The following is a 12465-nucleotide window of genomic DNA, read 5'->3' as shown; positions in this document are numbered from 1 at the left end:
TGTTGAAAGCAGTACCAAGGAAGTAATTGAGCAAGCACCGATTTACTTGCCAATATATGCAGATGCTCAACACTAACATGGAAACAAGACCAACAGCACTAGCAGAAGGCAACAATCTAGTACAGGAAAAGGGAAATAGGAAGTTGCTAACATAACAGAGGGAGAAAAAAGTTGTTGAGAGAAATCAGGCTCAATCGTCATGCAGGTAGCTTTGACAACAGAAGCAAAAGGAAACAGAGGACAAAGACAATAGAGCAAAGAGAATATTGATGAGCCTCATCATTGGGTAACAATATGGGCCTTAATTCACCTCCTAGATTAGTCAAACCAACTTTTCTCACAACTTATTACATGTTTTTGATTATATTTTGTTTATGAGATGAGTTAGAGTTGGATATTATGCCTAGTGGACTAATATGCATTGAATGCAGGATTGAAGGAGAAAATCAAGGAATTTTGGCAAATACTAAGGTTAAAACTCAAATGGGACAAGGGAGAGGGATTGTAGGAGGTAAATCCTCCTCATTTACTTCTCCCCCATTCGAATATTACTCCATCCATTGCACCAACTTAGAGTGCAAGCAGCCAAGCCATGAGGATTAGAAGGCAGCCGAGCAAGTGAGAGACAAAGAGCTAGTTTATATCGAGTTTGGGAGCTGAGCCTCCCTAATTTTAAGGAATTCATTGGGGAATTCAATTGTATAAGTAGATATGCCTAGAGCCTCATTAGGGTTTGAATTTTTGTTGTAAAACTCTAAGATATTTTCGAGCTCCAGACTTGTGAAAGTTTTATTGATGTAATTTTTTGTTTTGGTAATAAGAATGAGTTTTGTTTTGAACCAGCACTAAGTTAACTTAGAGGGCTGAAGCTCTTGGTTTAGGGCCCAAACCTAGCAGCTAAGGCTCCTATTTCTTGTATCTGTATGTTTAGATTAGTCTCATAGCTTCATTGTTAATTTGCTTTTAGATGTGTTTTCATTACAAGTAGTGTAGATTGGATTGGTTGTTCACTAGTTTGCTTCCATTTGTGCCTTACTTCAGTAGTAAGCTAGCAGGGATAAAAGGAGTACCATAAGGTTTTCAATGGGTGTCTTGGCCCCATTTCCTCCCTTTGGGATCATGATTTGAGGAAGGGACCCTTATGCAGCCCCAAAAATACAGATTCATATTTCTTGCATAAGCTTTAGAGTTTACTGTATTTATGTTAGAAGTTGATCAATTTTTCAAAGTAGGATTTCACTGCCATATCTTCTATCTTCACTCTTGCAGTAGATCTCATCCATGCTTTCATTCCTTTCAGCAACTTTCATAATGCATAATGTAGGTAGTTAGTTCATTAATTATGCTTTTCTAACTTATGAGAATGCTTCTTGTTTACATAGATTTTTGGGAATTATACATGTTTTATGTAGAGCAGGTGCTTCAGGAGGAGATAAAGACTTCATATCCAGAAACCACCTTCCACTCCATCCACCATAGTCATTTCTTGTTTTCACCATTGCCTTCACTAGTTTTCATCATTTTTCATAGAAATTATTCCAAGCACATTGAGTGAATCCAATCATCCTTTATCTTTGTTGTTGACTTCTGAGTGATCATAGACCTTTCCTCACTTCATTCCACCCATATACCACCTTCCCTAAGCCTTTCATCACCTCCAACACCTTCCATTTTTCTCTCGACTATATCTTGTAAGTTTACTGGGAATCCTGTAGGTTTCTAGTACATCCTGTAGGTTTTCCTGAAATGACCTGTTTTGAGGCCGAATTGATGGAAAACCTCTAGGAAATCACCAAAAGCCTTCCAAGGGTCTCCCACACCATCCAACCATCTCCTAACCATTCTAGCCATCCTCCAACATCCTTAATTCACCTGCCACATCACCAAAAGAAATTAGTTTGCATACTTGATTTTGCATGAAAAGACAAAAACAGATTTATTTTAGTCCCTTTACTTGCACATTAATGATGTTTGATGCTTCTTACTTCCATTCTTAGATAGTAGCATTTGGTTCATGTTAATTTATCATTATTGCAAAGCATAGTTTCTTGGAAATTAATTAGGAAATGGTGTGATTTAGCATTGAATTTCGGTCTTTTCCATTATTGCAGTAGAGTAGCTCTCCCTTAGAGAAGATTTCCCTTTCTTCCATCAAGAAACCAAGATTCTTCTGACTCCATAGAAGTCTGGCTTGAAAACCCCAATGGTCTCTCACTAGCTGAACCGTGACAAAAGGCAGAACCATCACTGTTACTTGTGTATACAACACTGTCACCTCCAAGTTTGTACGAACCCCGGGTTGACAAAGTAAAGCTGGTAGCCCAAGAGTTGCACCATTCTTGCTGCAATACTAGCGCTAATCACAGATCTTGTGGGTAGCAGAACTGAGATTGTAGCAAGCAGAACACGAGTCAAAGCAAGAACAAGAGTTGAGAATACGAAATGGGAAGAAGAAAAAAGGAAAGTTGTAATGACATAGAAAACAGTGCCCATACAAGTTGATAAGTCGAAACAACCAACAACTAAGGAAGAGAGTGAAGTGATGCAAGCTCCCTCACCAAAGCTAAACACGAGAATCAAGTCCAGTCAGAGGTCGATGGAAACATGGAGTAGTTGATGTGCAAGGCCACCAGTGATGACTTGTAGCTGAGCACAAACAACATGCAGAAGTACATCGGTTGTCCAGCCACAATCAAGAAATTTCAATGCATACTTCAAGATGAGACAGACACAGGTTCCAAGACCACATGCCCGGATGTCGTGGAGGCAAGAGTCCACTTTTAGCAAGACAACATCAAGCAGTTTGGGGACATCACAACACAACACCAAGTTTAGCATTAGTACATGACTAAGAAGCATCAAGTGGGTGTTTCCGAGTTGGTCTTTCCCCAAACCTCAGATTCATAGTGTGTTGTCTTGTTAGGCTATATCTAACCTATTTTGTCTCACATGGGTACATGTGGAAAATGTATATTATTGTAAACATGTTGTAAGTGAAATTCCAAGTGTCATTAGTGGAATGTGAACAATCACTATGTAATGTGAAGATTCATGACGATATTCCAAGAGTCACAAAGAAGAATGTAAAGGGTCACCCCACACTTTGTTATAAATATAACCTCATAACTCATAGTACAAGATTTTAGGAGCCAAGCTTTAGATAGGCATTTCTTAGAGTAGGCTTGGAGAGTATTGTGACGAGCCTTGGCTTCTCCACGATGCAGAGTGAGTACATCTCTTTGGAGGATCTTGTGGTGTTAACTGTAATGTTCCACTATTGGGGCAAGTGGTTGTCAATGGTGTATGTATGGATGGAACTTTGACTTAATAATATATAACAGAGTCAGCACATTTTCATGCATATGTTGTTATTGTAGGGTGACTATTCCGGTTGTTTTAGCAATGTATGTTATTTAAATTATGCATTTTTGTATGAATTATTTTGTATGCAGTTGTATGAATCTTTTTGCAAACGTGTTGTTAGTTTAACATGTCACTTTAGATTCTGGACTATTCTGCTTTCCAACTTGTGATGTCATTCAACTCGTGTGTTCCTTTCAGGCTACGTATTATTACTGGCTTCTAAGGGACACACTTCCTTTCCCCCTCCATGTGTTAGTACCCCCATGCATCTCACTTGACTCACTGCAATGACAAGCACTTTCTTTCGTCAAATATATCACACTTACCTCTGTGTGCTATCGCAGTCAAGACATTGCTTTACTACCCACTGTTGGGTCTCCTACTCCAAATTTTATGAAGTCTAGTTGGGACTTCTTACCGGGGAGATCCCTTGACATGTTGGCAGGTCCAGAACCATCAACATTTCTGGTGCTAGAAGGAGGGCTAGATGACAAGTTGTGTCCTAGAAGTATTTTTTGAATCTTTGCACATTCATCATGACTTACATTACAATTAATCCTGTAAGATGTCTATCTCATGGACGTGTTTTTGAAGTGTCAGAGTGTCCCTTTAATGATGTGTCACATAAGAAATATGATGGTGAAGGCAGAGTAGCCTTTCTCGGTCACAGAGTTGCCTTCATGGGTTTCTGTTCACACTCAAAGAGCATGCACTGCAATGGTGTGTCATATTTCCCATATCCTCCATTCACTCTTATGATAATATGATCAGAGAGTTGGCACATGCTTTGTATCGTTATGATCGTAAAGCACTCAATAAAAAAAATGGAATTACAGAAAGCACCTAATGAATCCCTTTTGCAATTTTTGGATCGCTTTCGTAATCTCGCTTTTCAAATCCCAGAAGATGAAATTGATTGGAAATTTCTTAATGAAATATTTCAGTATCTTCTTCACATATCTGAAAATCCTCATGTGTTAGAATCATTCGAACCCCTCCCATCATACCTCGGTGTTAGAGATTCCAAACCAAAAACAGACAAGGTTTCTGTCAAAATTGACCCCCCATATGCTTCTCATCAAACAGCTCTAGCTCCGCGATGCGAGGTGGGAGAAGTTGTGAACCCATTTGTTGAACTGTCACTTCCTCCCGCCCCACCTACTTTGGATATATACGTAGATGTGGCTTGCAAGCCTGTTGGTTGTCACGTGAGTAGGCCCATGCACTATTTAACATAGGAGTAGGAGTAGTGTTTGCTTTCTTTCTTGCATGCTTACTTTTCTTTCATGTTTTTCTTTCATTTACTTCTATCCTTTTCTTGTTTTTTTGTTTCTTGTTATGCACCCGTGGGATTAGCTTCACATGAAACCGTGTATGGATATTGAGACAAACAAGGTGAAGTACAAGAGGACTTGTATAGCTATCAATAATTGGTTATTTATTATCCTCTCCCTTTATGAATATCTTTTTCCTTCAATCAATGATACCCTGATGGAAAATACGTTATGTTCAGAGTGAGTCTTAGTGAAAATACAATGCTTGCACTTTTAATTAGTACTGCCTACTCTAATTGGTTTTCTACATTCGCTTAACCCTTGTCAGCTCATTCAAGTAGAGTAAGGTGAGGGGGGGAAATCTTAGCAAGAATGTCAGAGGTATATAGAACATGCTCCTATGAAGGGACAACCTCTTCTACTCTCAATAAGTCAAGATCCCTCTTCTGCCTCATGAAAGTAAATAAGTGCCTATGCAAAGTTCTATAAAAAAAAGAAAGAAAAAAAATAAAGGCAAAAGAAGAGAAAGGCTTCCTACATAGAGAGGTGATGTAAGTAACTCCACCGGGTTACTAACTAGGCTCGCTGGCAGTGGAGTGATCCTTGTGTTCCTGCATGACTTCACCAGGGTACTGTCCAGGCCCGCTGGTAGCAGAGAAACACCAGAGATGAAACCAAAACTCCAACAGTTATATTACTTGCACATCAATGACCCCTCATCCCAAATCAAAACAATTTAGTTGACTTGGCTTGGTATGTGTGCTGACCGATCAAGAGAATGGTGGGGACTATATATTTAACTCAAGATAGTGAAGAATCCATGATGATCAAAGAATCGAACAATATTTTCGGAGGATTTCGACTCACTTTACAGAGACAAGATCCATACAGAGAGCTGGAGTTATACCAATGTGTCACCAATGTTGTAGTGGCTATAACAACCCTCCAAAATTTTGCTTTCGCTTCATTTTGGAGCCTCCCTCCTTAAATATTATAAGCTTGTCTTGCACTACTCCGGTACTTGTGTTTTCATTTGAATGTAGATGTCTCTTTACAACTTGTGTTCGTTTACTTGCTATGTTTACTAACCTCAAGTTGACCCCCTGTGACTCGGCTTTCATTTGGTTCTTGTGCTATCTTGACAAACTGCACAGTCCTACAGGGTAGCTTGCCTTGCTTTCAAGAATTGCGTAGAGCATCCAAGAATCCTGACTTGCTCTCAAGAATTGTGTAGAGAAGCCCAACAACCTTCCTTGCTCTCAAGAATTTGGCAGAGTTTCCCAGCAATCAACCTTCCTCCCCAAAATTTGTGCAGAACATCCCGGTAGTGATCTTAGGCTCCAAACTGGGTAGACCCAGACGACAACTTGTCTTCAACTGGGAAACTGCACAGAGCATGAGAGAAAGCCAGAGCCACTCAACTCAAGAATTGCGCAGAAGCATTCCTTCATTCGTTGTCCAATGAATGTGTTCGCAAGTTTCCTGGTTCCCTCCAGAACTACGCAATTTCTCCATGTATGCATGGAAACCCTTCCCGAAAAGCAAGAATCTAAAAGGAAAAGTATCCCTGGGTAGTAGGGATCTGTTATTAGTTTGTCGAAGGCAACACATTTCCATCTTCAAAAGTTTTTGCTAAGTGTCGTTGTTGTCCTTGATCTTAAGCATACGCATCATGAACTCCATTTTCTCAAATATATGTAATGGACACCTCTAGAGCTCACTTATGCATTCGATCATCAAGCTCTAGCTTCCTTGGGAGATCAAGGAGCCTTCAAAGCACTGTCATTGCTTTTCAGGGTGAGTTTTTCTTTTGTCACCTTTTGCTGCTTTTCCTATCATTTTTTCCTATTTAGCTTATGGGAGAGATGTTTCACTCATTTTTTTGAACGAATGCTAGCGTTTTAACTAATGGAAGTGTTTTTCCAAGTTATAGATTGCCTTTCTCAAGTGTCGCATGAGCTCTTCATTTTTTGCACCAGCAGTTGTCGTTGCGATGACTCCCTTCAAATGCTTCATGTTCCTTTAGTTTAATCAATTGTTGCACTTGTTTCACATGCATACATCCACACTTAACTAGATCTGCACTCATCCTTGCATCATATTTCAGATCTTCTTATTTCCACACTTCCCATGGATAGATCTGGGCTCCCACTACCTGGATCTCATATTCACTTGAATTCACTGTGCAATATAGAAGCTCAAGATCTCTGCGTTCACTTCTAGAATTACATAGAGACTGTTCTAGGCTAGCTACAACTGCGCATTGCGTAGTTCTAGGAGCCATTCTCTCGTCTTGGTCACTGAGACTGTGTAATGCGTAATCTCTCCCAGGTCATGTCCCAGACTGAATTGCACATTGCACAGTTTAAGCTATCAAGCTTCCACACTGACTGTTGGGAATGCGTAATTCCAACAGTCAGTCAATCACCCCTATCAGTCAAAACTGCGAATTTTTCTCATCAGATGCCTTGATTGCTACTTGATCATGCTGTGAATTTGGATTTGTAAGAGCTAATTTTTTCTTACCATGGGTGTCTTTTCTGTCCCACATGTACCACAATCGCGAAGTTCTTCTCTCCAATAGTCATTATACCATAGCGCAAAAGAGAGTTTCTTCAAGAGAGGCCTCTAAAAAAAGTACTAAGGAAGCATTTGAGAAAGTGTCAATTTACTTACCAATATATGCATATGCTCAACACTAACATGACAGCAAGACCAATAGCAGTGGAAGAAGGCAACAATCCAGTACAGGAACAGGGAAAGAGGAAGTTGCTGACATAACAAAGGGAGAACAAAGTTGCAGAGTGAAAGCACGTTCAATCTTCATACAGGTAGCTTTGATAGCTGAAGAAAAATGAAGCAGAGGACACAGACATTAGAATGAATAGAAGAGCTTGCAGGTAGTAGTACTGAGATCGCATCAAGCAAGACAAGAGTCAAAGGAAGAATAGTATCTGAGAAGCAGAAATGGGAAGAAGAAAGGCAAGGCACAATGACATAGAAAACAACTCCCATAAAAGTTGATAATTCGGAACAACCAACAGTTGTGGAAGAAAGTGAATAGATGTAGGTTCCCTGAACAAAGCTAAGCACAAGAACCAAGTCTAGTTAGAGGTCGACAAATACATGGAGCAGTTAATTTTATGAATCTTGTTGCAAACGTGTTGCTGGTTTAACCTGTCACTTTGGATTGTGGACTATTCTTCTTTCCAACTTGTGATATCATTCAGCTCATGTGTTCCTTTCAGGTTGCGTACTATTATAGGCTTCTAAGGGACACACTTCCTTTTCCCCTCCATGTGTTAGAACCCCCATGCATCTCACTTGAATCGTTGCAAGGTCATACACTTTCTTCCAACAAAGATATCACACTTACCTTTGCACATTATCGCTATCAAGGCATTGTTTTACTACCCACTACTGGGACTCCTACTCCAAACTGTCTGAGGTCTATTTGGGACTTCTTACCAGGGAGATCCCCTGACATGATGGCGGTTCCAGCACCATCAACACTATGATAGGAACATCCATTAAACTCTAATGGTTTCTACATGATGCATAATACCTCTAATTTCAAAGGCTAGGGAAAGGGAATCATCATCTTTCAATTCAAGATTGAAGAGTTTGAACATTAGCTCGACTACCGCAAGCTTAGAGTGTGAGTCATATAAGTCATTCAACTTATTTAAAGCATTAAAATCATTGGTAATTAGTTCAATGTGATGACTCACCTCTTCATTTACTAAAGCAGCAATTAAGGCATATGCCTTATTATTATTTTTTTTCTTGCATATGGCGAGCTCTTTGTCTCATGTAGGTTTTATAGGTGGATTTCCATCTTCTCCTTCACAAACATCTTTCCATAGTTCATTGAAAATGAGGGTATGCTTCATATTTATGGACCATTCATGGTAGTTCTCTTTGTCATTGAGAACTACTCCAACTATGGAGATGAGTGAATGCATCTCTGTAAAACTCTAAGTTTGGCCCTGAATAGTCAAAATACTTGAAGAAAAAATATAATATATCTCTAAAAATAGCAAAAACCCATCATACAACTTTGTCTCCAATTCTACATTAAAAATTAGTCAAGTAACTCAAAAACAATGCTAGAGTTGTTATATTTGACTTCTATTACCAAAGTATTTGGCTTATTCATGGCCTACCAAATTCTCAATCTCAACATACACACACACACACACTTGCGTATTTATATACAACTTGCGTATAAGACTAACTCACATATGTATAAGCCAATTCGTATATAAATACTCCAACTGGTATATAAACCAAGTCATTAGAGAAATTCTAATGTAAACTTAGGTAACAAATGGTAAATACAAACTCTGGTAGCAAGGGGTAATACAAACTATGGTAGTAGGAACTCGAGGAGGATACAACTCAGCATAGAACACAACATACAATGCATCACATTGAATGTAGCATACAACACATAAATTAATGCAATACAAAGAGTTTACAATGTAGGTACCAATACAACACAAAGAGAATAAAGTTTTGGGTCTGAATTTCTTAGTGTCAATTCATCCTACAAATAAGAGACATTAAATTTCAATGGACTGACCTTCAATTGTGATTCAATGCATAAATGAATGTCCAACCTTCAATTTCATATACAAATGGACTGACCTTCAATTCTTCATTGGAATAAACTTCACAACACCTGCTCCATGACCCTCTCAGTCTTGAACCACCATAACATATTGTTCATGCCAGAGACATCAAATTTTAATGCCTCTCCATACACCAAAACACCCAAACAAGTTGTGGTATCAAGGGAGCCTTCAAATCATCTCAAGTAATCGAACACGCAACAAGAATACCAAGGGATGCAAAGATTTGTCAACGATAGTAAAGCACAGAATGAAACCACTGAAAAATAAATAATTGGAAGAGGATTTATAGGGTTGAGAAAGCCAAAATTTAACCTGTGGACCTGCACTTTGATACCATGTTAGGGTAGGTATTTAGTAAGTCCAGAAATTCCAATTTAGTATTTAGAAGAACAATAGTATATAAACATAGGAGAGAGACCCTTGGGATTCACATTCCAAGGTCTCTTCATCTTCTTATTTTTTATTTAATATTTACAACAGATTTTACCAATCCTAGAGGATTAGGTGTCAATAGGAAATATAGGTGACCTGGATAGGTCTTTCACATGATAGTATGGGTATTGGAAACTTGGCCAATGTTAGTGGAGAAAATTAAGGGAAATTTTCTTTAAAGGAAGTTTCTAGGACTCTAAATGAAGCTATGATCAAAGTTCTAAATCACCACATGAGCCGATACCTAATACTTGGGGATTGAGGTATGTTATAAATATTTCTATTGATTTTAATTTAGGATAAATATGAAGAGTCATAGATGAATTGGAAGATGCATTCATACCTCCTGGAAGATGAATTCAAAAGTCACTTCCTCTTATATGTATGCAAGATATGAGTTAATGAAAAAAATTCATGCATGGAGCTGATAAACTTGGCTAACAATGGTGTTAGATCATATGTTTCAAATAACTCCATGATCTAGAGTTGCTTCCTATCTTCTTCAAAATTTACTCTTTTGTTGATAGTCTCACTCCCTTCTCTCTGATAATGAGGAGCCTATAAAGTTCCTTAAGAGATGTTTCCAAGAGAAAAATAATCCCTAAGTACATTCTATCACAAGCAATATCAACCAGATCCATATTGGATCATTATATTATTTTTCATATATCTTGACGCTTTTTGAATGGGAAAATTAGAGGAATCAACTTGCAGGGTCATTTTAGTGGTATGTTCTAGTTTGGAAAATTAAGGTTTGAAAATTTTTGGACCCATTTTGAGGAATCAAATAGCATTTTTTAGGTCAAAATTATATTTCCCTTAGCCTAATCTCTTTGACATTTATTTACACTCGAAGACATTTCCAATGGTGTAGGAATTGTGTCGATTAGAGCTTATATGCAAAAGGTATGCCTCTTACAAGTTCACCTACCATGTTTACCATCATGATATGAGAGGATGCTTCATCATCCCCCATTACTCATGCATATGGGACTATTTTCATGTGGAATTTCAAGAATATTCTATAAGGTCCAAAATCGTAGCTCTAATTGATGTTTAAGAAAGTCAAAAACCTACCCCTAGATGCCTATCAGGTAATGTTAAAAAATGGGCCACTAAGAGGAGAAGGGGTTCCATTCTTTGTCATTATGATTGTTCCATAGTTGGGCAAAGCACCTAGGAGTGGTAAGTTAAAGAGTAGAATATAGGTGGATAATATTCTATAGCAGTCATATGGGCGACATGATTTAAGCAACTTCACAAAGGGTACCTCTTTCTTTGTATTTACATATTTCTATATTAGAGAAAATAAAGCAGAGTGACCTCACCTTCTAGCTATGTTTTATTTCATATATGTTTCCTAAGTAAAATATTGTGTTTATTTGTTGATTGTGTGTGTATTTTTACGTTCTCTATTTTTTGCATTTCGACTATTAATAAATTTAAGCATAAAAACTAGTAATTAAAGTATCTGAGATGTTAATGAAATTAACCTTCACAGTAAATATTTTATCATTTTATAATATCTATTTTGAATAGATATAGGCTAGTGCAATATCAATAGCACTTTAAAAATCATAGCCCCTTCACATTCCTAAACTCTAGAGACTCCAATATAACTTTTCTGCAAGATCTTGATTTCCTGTAGTTTAACTTTTAACCTAAAAACCTATAGTGAAATTTTCTATGACATATAAGAAAATATTTGGTGTGAAATATTGTTGATTATTTCTCCCAAAAATAGTATTAGGGTTTGTTTATTATGGAATTATTACTATTCTTGGCACTATCTTGTATTTATTTCATCTTTCTCAATATTTGGTTCTATTCCAACTGTACTTCTAGTTGATATGAAATGGAAAAAAGGATTTAGTAATACCACATGAATTTTAGAGGAAAATTAATTGTGCATGTAACATAAACATTAGAAGAAAAGGGAGATGACAACCATGAATTATGCTACATTAGGGAGGCCTAAAACATCTTTCCACTAAACAAATTTCATGTCTGCTATTGTTACCATTTGAAAGGACTCCAACCATGATATGTGGCACTTTTTCTTTCGTCCTTTTCCATTTTCATGTAATCTTTGAGAATGAATGGATTAATGCTAATGTTGTTAAGACTCAAACTTGAAAACCAACATGCCTATTTTTCTCAATAGAATAGAGTTGGGATTTTCTTGTTTTGGGCATCATCAACTCTAAATTTATAGATTGACTAAAAGCACTCATTATGGGTATATATATTCCACATCAAGTGGGAAATGGGACTGGATGAACCTAATCCAGTTATTTTTTCTTAAAGAATTGATCATGAACTAGACTACTGCTAAGATATTGGTTTAGAGTATTTGATAATCCATTGATTTTCCCATGATTTCCATGGGTTGTTTAGTTAGAATTCATGACATGCCAACTCACTATTTACTCCCACTGAGGTATTCACTAGTATCAAAATGATCTTTCCTAGCCCTTTATGACTTCATTTTTTTCTTACACTAGCTTTATCTATGGGCTTATGGGGCCATGACAACTTGGAGGTGGTATGAGAGGACATGAAATTAATAATTTCAAAGGTAGGGGGGTAGACATAATCTCGGTGGGAAGTTTAATCTTCAATATGCCCATTATGGAAAGAATGCACATGAGGTAAAGACATATGGAATCCCATGGGAGAAGATAAAAGGAAAGCATGATTAAAAATAAGGCAAAGTTAAAGCATAAAACCTAGGAAAAAATCAAGCACTTGAATCTACT

This window comes from Pinus tabuliformis, chromosome 4_1 (genome assembly GCF_031772625.1).
Source record: "Pinus tabuliformis cultivar Carrire ecotype Pingquan chromosome 4_1, CPIR1, whole genome shotgun sequence".
Taxonomy (NCBI): Eukaryota; Viridiplantae; Streptophyta; class Pinopsida; order Pinales; family Pinaceae; genus Pinus; species Pinus tabuliformis.
This window is presented reverse-complemented; position numbering follows the sequence as displayed.